We start from the raw sequence: 9276 nt of genomic DNA on the forward strand, positions 1-9276 counted from the left end.
TCAGTAGGTTGAGTGACTTCAGCTCAGGTCATGATCTCACGGTTCATGAGTTCAAGCTCTGCATTGGGCTTGCTGCTCTCAGCACAGAGCCTGCTTCAGATCCTCTATACCCCTGTCTCTCTGCCTCTCCCCTGCTCATGCTCTCTCTCCCTCAAAAATAAATTAACATTTTTTTTTAAAGTTTAAAACGACTAGGAGAGGTACAGGCTTAGAGGGAAATCAGAAGGTCGGTCATGTGCTAGATTTGAGATGTCTATTTGATACCCAGGGAAGGGTATCGTGAAGGACTTGGATATGTCCTAATAAGTCAGAAGCTCAGGGGAGATGTCAGGGCAGGATACAGATCTGGGATCCTTGGAAACTGTTTGTTACTTACAAGCATGTAGCAAATGGAATCACCTAAGAAGTGAGTGGAGTAACAGCAGAAAAGTGGCCCAGGTTTAAATTCTTGGGACATCATTTTCCAGAGGTCCAAGGGAAGAGAAGCCAGGAAAAGAGACTGAAAGGGGTCACCCAGTGAAATAGGTAGAAAAAACAGAAGTGTGCAGTGTCATGAAATGATGCTCAGTGTCCCTCATCATGAGGGAATGCAGATCAAAACCACACTGAGATACCACCTCACACCACTCAGTGACTAAAAGGAACAAATCAGGAGACTCTAGATGCTGGCGAGGATGTGGAGAAACGGGCACCCTCCTACACTGTTGGTGGAAATGTAAACCCTCTGGAAAACAATGTGGAGGTTCCTCAGGAAACTAAAAATAGAACTCCCCTAGGACCCAGCAATAGCACTGCTAGGAATTTACCCAAGGGATACAGGAGTGCTGATGCATAGGGGCACATGTACCCAAATGCTCATAGCAGCAGTCTCAATAGTAGCCAAATCATGGAAAGAGCCTAAGTGTCCATCAACGGACGAATGGATCAAGAAGACGTGGTTTATCTATACGATGGAATACTACATGGCAATGAGAAAGAATGACATCTGGCCATGTGTAGCAACATGGATGGAACTCGAGGGTGTTATGCTGAGCAAAACAAGTCAGGCAGAGAAGGAGAGATACCATGTGTTTTCACTCATATGTGGAACAGGGGAAACTTAATAGAGGACCATGGGGGAGGGGAAGGGGAAAAATAGTGGGGGAGAGGGAGGGAGGCAAACCATGAGAGACTCTTAAATACTGAGAACAAACTGAGGGTTGATGGGGGTGGGGGAGAAGGGAAAATGAGTGATGAGCATTAAGGAGGGCAATTGTGGGGATGAGCACTGGGTGTTATATGGAAACCAACTTGACAATAAACTATATTTAAAAAACAGAAGTATGCCATGTCATGGACACAGATAGAGGAAAGTATTTCAATAAGCCGGGAATAGCCAACTATGTGAAATGCTGCTCAGAGATTAACTAAGAGGGAGATAATTAAGTGACCACTGTGTCTGACAAGTAATCTCAACAGAAAAGTAATATATTTGACTTCTCCTTATGGTCCTTATTAATATCTTCTGTAATTGCAAACTGTCAACAAATGTTTTTGGAAAATGCAGTCATGTTTGTAGTGTTTATCAACTTTGCAATTTGGTGTGCTTTCTTGGCCTAAACAAATATTCACTGTCACACCTAAATTTGTATTCTTTTCCTAAATGGGTCCCCTAAACATTAAAAGCTTCGGCGGCACAAACCCTGGGACTATAAATGTTTAGGATGGATGGATAGATAGATAGATAGATAGATAAAAGATAGATATAGATATAGATATTAGATAGATAGATAGCATTTCTTTCAAACCTATGCAGAAGTGAATGAGAATTTGACATCTTGGTCTAATTTAGACTTTAACTCACACCCTCTACCCTCTTGGCTCTGCAGTTGATGATCTATTGTTTTCTTCAATTCAGTATTTTGGAAAAGACTAACGGTAGTCTGATCATGTTTCTTTACGGATAACTATTATTAGGTTAACACATCTAGTTTTTACTGGAGAGACTTGACAGCTAGGGTTCTTTGTGACATTTAATCATTTTACCTGATGTGAATTGTTTTTTATTAATTTTTCCTAGAACGCAGTGAACCCCCTTATTCTAGATGTAATGCTGTCCTTGAGATCAGAAACGTCTGGCCCATGTGTTTTTCTGAAGTATTGCTTCTGTTTCCCATGTTCTCACCTGTCTGCTAGCTGTCTTTATTTGTAGCCCTTATCTGTTCAACCTCTCCCCCATATTTACTGTCACCACGTTCATTATTTTCATCTCTCTTTTTCTCTGTGTTCTAGGAATTGCTCAAGTTTGCCTTCTTATTTACTAATTCAATTTTCTGAGGTGTCAGTTCTATTCATGACTCCCACACAGTTATTTTTTCATTGTTTTTCATCTTTGAGTGGTCTATCCTTTATCTATATTTAGAAAAGTAGCAAGGGAACATGTGATAGGAACTTGAATTTGGCTACAAAATATGACAGAAGTGCTGGCACTGTACATTATCGTCCTCCTCATCCCAATCTCCCCAAGTGGAGATATCTTAAAAGTTATCTCTGAAGTTCATTCTAGTGTTGATAATATATCAAGAAAGCACTGAAAGGGGGTACTTTGGGAAGAATTTAGAAGAGCTTTCTGAGTGAGTTGCATAGAAACTTTAGGGCTCAAGAAAGGCCCTGAGGCTTTGGCGGGCCTTGAGACTTCACTGTTCATCTGCAAAGTCAGAGAAACACTTAATATAGGGAGGAAGTCCAGGAAGCAGAGAGCCAAAAACATTACTTGATGCATGCTCACATTAGTACTTTACCATTACTTGGAAATTCAAGGCTGAAGCCATCAGATCTGACTGCTAAATGACCCCGGCAGCAACCTACTGGCATGGACATCGCCAGGTGGCTCACCAAGAATCTTTGGACAGGCCGACTAGTGAAGCTCTTTGCCTGCTGAAGCCTGCTGACTATAAAAACTGGAAGAGGTACTGCTTCCTTAAATGCACAGAGAACAACACAAGATAATAATCAAGGAAACATGATGCCACTAAAAGAAACTAATAAAACCCCAACTACTGATGACACTAAAGAGAGCTATGAACTATCTGGCAAAGAATTCCTGGGGTGCCTGGGGGGCTCAGTCAGTTAAGCATCCAACTGTGTCCTAGGTCATGTTCTCGCCATTCCCGAGTTCAAGCCCCACGTCAGGCTCTGTGCTGACAGCTAGATCAGAGCCTGGAGCCTGCTTCAGATCCTCTGTCTCCCTTTCTCTCTGACCCTTCTCTCTCTCTCTCTCTCTCTCTCTCTCTCTCTCTCCCCCTCCCTCCCTCCCTCCCTCTCACCCTCTCCCTCTCTCTCTCTCTTTCTCAGAAATAAATTTCTTAAAAAAAAATTTAAAAAATTTAAAAAAAATTTTAATTCAGAATAATCCTCTTAAAGAAATTCAGTAAAGTACAAGAAAGCACAGAAAACTAAATGAAATGAGGAAAACAGCATTAACTAATGACACATTCAACAATAAAGCAGAAACCATTAAAAAAAATACTCTGAAATTCTAGAGTTAAAGAATACAATGAATGAACTGAATAATTCAATTGAGAGCTTCAACAACAGACTTCACCAAGCAGAAGAAAGAATAGGTAACTGGGAAGACAGGTTATTGAAATCAACTAGTCAGAAGAGAAAAAAAAGAGTGAAGAAAGCATATATAAATTACAGAATACCATTAACAGAAACAGTCTACATGTTACTGGAGTTCCCAGAAAGAGAAGAGAGGGAGAAAGGGGTGGAAAGCTTATTTAAAGAAATACAGCTGGTGGTCACGGCCACTGCCACACAACCATCACTCGCTAACACCAGCGCCACTTACATCCCACTCAAGTCCAGTCCAAGGTGAAGGGTTAGTAAGGAGATCTCTGGACCACAGCTCCTACAAACCAGACTGCTCACCAATCCACTGGTGGTAAAGCATCAAGGAAGCAACTAGCTTCAAAAGTTGCTGGCAAGAGTGTGCCCTCTACTGGAGGGGTGTGGAAAACTCATCCTCACAGGCCTGGTACTGTGGCACTCCACCAAACTAGACGTTATCAGAAGTCCACTCAATTTCTGACCCACAAGCTTCCTTTCCAGCGTCTAGTATGAGAAATTGCTCAGGACTTCAAAACAGATCTGTGCTGCAGCTATTGATGCTTGGCACGAGGCAAGCAAGGCCTACCTGGTGGGTCTCGGAAGACACCAACCTATGTGCTATCCATGCCAACGGGGTAACAACCATGCCAAGAGATAGCCGGCTAGCATGCCGCATATGTGGAGAACATGGGTAAGAATCCCTGTGGTGGAAAACACTTCGTTCTTTAAAACAATATTTCTCATCTTCCTGTTATTGGTAGTTCCGAACATTAGATATATTTTTTCCCATGGGGTCAAAAGGTACCTAAGTAGATGACTGCAAGTGGAAAAACAGGGGACAGAAATAAGGTATTGGCAATTTTTCCATTTTCATTTGCGTGTGAGTTTTTAATATAAATGAGGGGACGTAAAGCATTGATGCAAGTCAGAATGCTGTAGTGAACATGTTTCAGCAGTTCAACTTTATAACGATTATAAATAAATGTGTTAAAGTTTTCTGGAAAAAAAAAACATCATGGCTTAAAATTTCCCAAACGTNGGTGGGGGGGATGAGTGAAAGAGATAAAAGGGACCGAAAGTATATTTGTCTTGATGAGTGCTGAGACACGTATAGAAGTGTTGAATCACTGTATTGTACACCTGAAACTAACAAAACACTGTATGCTAATTATACTTGAATTTTTAAAAAATTCCAACACAAAATGATCTTCTCCAAGACACATTAAAATAAAACTATCTAAAGTCAAAGACAAAGAGAGGATTTTAAAAGAAGTAAAAGAAAAAAAATTTCTCACATATAAGGGAACACCCATAAGGCTATCGGCATATTTCTCAGCAGAAATCTTGCAGGACAGGAGAGAGTGGGATGATATATTCAAAGTGCTGAAAAAAACCTGCTACCCAAGAATGCTTTACCAGGCAAAATTGTCTTTCAGAAATAAAGACAAGATAAAGACTTTCCCAAACCAACAAAAGCTGAGCGAGTTCACAGGACCTAGACATACCTTATAAGAAATGCTAAAAGAAGTTCTTCAAGCAGAAACAAAAGAATAATGATTAGCAACATGAAAACATATGAAAAAATAAATCACATCAGCAAAGGTAAATACATAGTCAAATTCAGAATACTCTAACACTGTAATATTGTGGTGTGTCAATCACATAATTCAAGTATAAAGGATTAAGTACAAAAGTATTGAAAATAACTATAGCTATAATCATTTATTAAGTTATATACAATATAAAAAGAGGTAAATTGTGACATCAAAAACATAAATTCAGGGGAGGAGTAAGAGGTAGAGTTTTTGTATGTGATCAAAGCTAAGTTGTTATCACCTTTAAAAAGGCTGTTATTTATAAGAAATTTTATGTAAGTTTTATGGTAACCATAAAACAAAAAAGTGTACTTAGATACACAAAAGACAGAGAAGGGAATCGAGGCATTTTATTATGGAAAATCATCAATTCACAAAGAAAGTCATCCAAAGAGGAAAAAAGGAACATGACAAAACAGCCTGAAAACAATAAGATGGCATTAGTGAATCCCTATTTAACAATAATCACTATTTATTTATTTATTTATTTTGAGAGAGAGAGAGAGCAAGCGAGCACAAGCACAAGCGAGGGGCGGGCAGAGACAGGAGAGAGAGAATCCCAAGCAGACTCTGTGCTATCAGCACAGAGCCCAACACAAGGCTCTATCTCATGAACCAGGAGATCATGACCTGAGCCGAGATTGAGTGGGAGGCTTAATGGACTGAGCCACCCAGGTGCCCCCATATAAATAATTATTTTGAAGGTACATGGATCACATTCTCCAATCAAAAGGTATAGAGTAGTTGAAAGGATAAAAAACCAAGATGTAACTATATGCTGCCTACAAGAGGCTCACTTCAAATTTAAGGACACATATAAACCCAAAGTGAAGGAATAGGAAAAAAAATATCCCATGCAAATAGACACCAAAAGAGGCCAGGGGTAGCTATACTTAATCAGACAAAATAGACTTCAAGTCAAACCTGTAACGAGAGACAGGGGCACCTGGGTGGCTCAGTCAGTTGAGCAGCCAACTTCGGTTCAGGTCATGATCTCATGGTTCGTGGGTTTGAGCCCTGTATTGGGCTCTGTGCTGACAGCTCAGAGCCTGGGGCCTGCTTGAGATTCTCTCTCTCCCTTTCTCTCTGACCCTCCCCTGCTTGTGCTGTCTCTTACTCTCTCTCAAAATAAATAAACATAAAAAAAATGTTTAAAGGGGCACCTATGTGGCTCAGTCAGTTAAGCATCTGACTTCAGCTCAGGTCAGGATCTCAAGGTTTATGGGTTCAAGCCCCGCGTCGGGCTCTGTGCTGACTGCTCAGAGCCTGGAGCCTGCTTCTGATTCTATGCCTCCATCTCTCTCTGCCCCTCCCCCACTCACACTGTCTGTCTGTCGGTCTGTCTCTCTCTCAAAAATAAACATCAAAAAATGTTTTGTTTTTTCTCAAAAAAATTTTTTAAAGAGACAAAGAAGGTGACTATATAATGATAAAGGGGTCAGTTCATCAAGAGGATATAACAATTGTAAATATATGTGCACCCAACACAGAAGAACCAAAATACATTAAGCAAATACTAATAGACCTGTAGAGAGAACTGGATGATGGATGAATAAAGAAACTGGTGTGTGTGTGTGTGTGTGTGTGTGTTATGGAGTATCATCCTGCCACACAAAAGTAGGAAATCGTGGCAGTGGACTGTGCAGACATGGCGAAGATTAAGGCTCGAGAGCTTCACAGCAAGAAGGAGGAAGTGCTTCCAGAGCTGGAAGACCTGAAGGTGGAGCTTCCCCGCCATGCGTCCCCAAAGTGACCAGCAGCCCGGCTTCCAAGCTCTCCAAGATCCAAGTTGTTCACAAATCCATCGCCCGTGATCTCACCGTCATCAACCAGACTCAGAAAGAGAACCCCAGGAAATTCCACAAGGGTAAGAAGTACCAGCCCCTAGACCTCAGCCCAAGAAGACATGCGCCATGTGCCGCGGGCTGAACAAGCATGAGCAGAGCCTGAAGCCCAAGTAGCAGATGGAGCTAGGCAGTCAAGGCCAAGGCATCAGCATCAATGAAACTCAAACTCAATCCTGAAGCCAATATTGCATGGTATGTGTAACTAGAATTGAAACAAAATTCTGAAAAGAAAAAAAAAAAACACTAACAAAGTAGGAAGTCCTGCCTTTTACAATATGGATGGACTTTGTGGACATTACACTAAGTGAAAGAAGTCAGAGGACAACAAACACTGTATGTTCTCACTCATATGTGTTCTCTAAAAACACTGAATCCATAGAACCAAAAAGTAGATTGGTGGTTGTCAGGCGTGGGGATGGTGGAAATGGGGAGATATTTGTCAGACGGGACAAACCTCCAGCTAGAATATAAGTAAGCTCTGGGATCTAATGTACAACATGGTGACTAGAACTCACAATATTGAATTGTATACTTTCAAGCTAAAAGAGAGTAGCCCTTAGCTGTTATCACCAAAAAAAAAAAAAAAAAGGAAAAGAAAAAAGGTAATTATATGAGGTACTTGATGTGTTAAATAACCTTATTTGGTTATCATTTCACTGTATATATATTATGCACACAGTAAAACCTTGGATTGCGAGTTACTTGCTCTGTGAGCGTTCTGCAAGATGAGCAAACATTTCTAACACATTTTACCTTGATAAACGAGCCATGTCTTTGAACAGACACTTCTCGAAAGAGGACATCCAGATGGCCAGCAGACACATGAAACAATGCTCAGCATCCCTCCTCATCAGGGAAGTACAAATCAAAACCACACTGAGATACCACCTCACGCCAGTCAGAGTGGCTAAAATGAGCAAATCAGAGGACTCTAGATGCTGGTGAGGNCACGTGATCACAACTGAGCCAGTGGTTCTTGAAATTCGCCTTGATATGCAAGTGCTTTGGAAGACAAGCCTGTTTCTGGAACGAATTATGCTTGCAAACCAAGGTTTTACTGTATACACTATATACATTTCGCCATATATACACAAATACGCGATTATCACCACGTACACCTAGAACTTATATTTGTTATATGTAAGTATACCTANCAGAGAACAGAGAAGTGGGAGGAGCAGGCGGAGAGGAAGAAAGGAAGGGGGAGGAGCACAAGAGGAAATGGATGGAAAGAGGAAGAATGGAATGAGGAGGAGCCGCAGCCCCAGCAGCGGCATCTCCATCTGCGAGGGGGCGGAGGCAGGGGCCAAACAGGGNAGATACTGTCAGGAAAAGATCTTGAGAATTAAAAATATGACCGCTGAAATGTAAAATTTAATTAAAATAAAACATGGAAATCTCCTTCTAGGCAGAACAAGACTGAAAGAAAAACCAACATGGGAGGAAAACTCGAAAAGACAGACACTCAGCACAGGCTGTCTCGCATCCAGCAGACCCGTGCTCTGGAAAGACACAAGTGGAAGGAGGGAATTGGTAGAAGAAACCAAAGCAAACTCCCTGGGGGCTCATGGACTTGGGTATTCCGAGTACAGGAGCCCAGTAAATGCCCGGCCCGGGTTAAAGGTTAAAACCCCACAACTAGGGGCGCCAGGGGGTGCTCAGAAAGGTTAAGCCTCTGACTCTTGATTTCAGCTCAGGTCATGATCTCACAGTTCGTGAGTTCAAGCCCCACATCTGCCTCTGCACTGACAGCAAGGAGCCTGCTTGGGAGTCTCTCTCCCTCTCTCTCTGCCCCTCTCCTGCTCATGCACGGTCTCTCTCTCTCTCTCTCTCTCTCTCTCTCTCTCAAAATAAGTATACTTTAAAAAACAAAAGATCCACACCTAGACATGTCACTGAGACATTTCAGAACAGCCAGGATAAGAAGACAGCACAGCCCGTAAGAGAAAACGTTCGTTTACCTACAAAGGAAAGATAAGTGCACTCACATCGTTGTTTAAATCACCACTCGTAGATGCTAGAGGATAATGGAGCAATGCCTTCAAACCGCAGGATCAGTTTTTAAGGTAAAACCCTACACACTGCCCAAGTATTTCTCAAGGTTGAGCAAAGGGTAAACCGAATTTGCAAACATGCCAAAATACACGTTCCTCTCAGAAGGCTGACCGAATGCGTGAGGGGTAAGCAGACCAGGGAAACGTGTAGTCAGGAGACAGTGTGTGTAAGCAGCGTACATGGGCAGT

At 41.7% G+C, this 9276-nt stretch overlaps 2 pseudogenes; both read left to right on the top strand.

Moving 5' to 3' along the window:
• The first annotated feature begins 3535 nt into the window (after positions 1-3535).
• Positions 3536-4286, top strand: LOC144218016 (histone H3.3A-like; annotated as a pseudogene).
• Positions 4287-6834: 2548 nt separating this feature from the next.
• Positions 6835-7147, top strand: LOC144218017 (large ribosomal subunit protein uL29 pseudogene; annotated as a pseudogene).
• Positions 7148-9276: the final 2129 nt, after the last annotated feature.

Source organism: Crocuta crocuta, unplaced genomic scaffold (assembly GCF_008692635.1).
Source record: "Crocuta crocuta isolate KB4526 unplaced genomic scaffold, BGI_CrCroc_1.0 scaffold385, whole genome shotgun sequence".
NCBI lineage: Eukaryota > Metazoa > Chordata > Mammalia > Carnivora > Hyaenidae > Crocuta > Crocuta crocuta.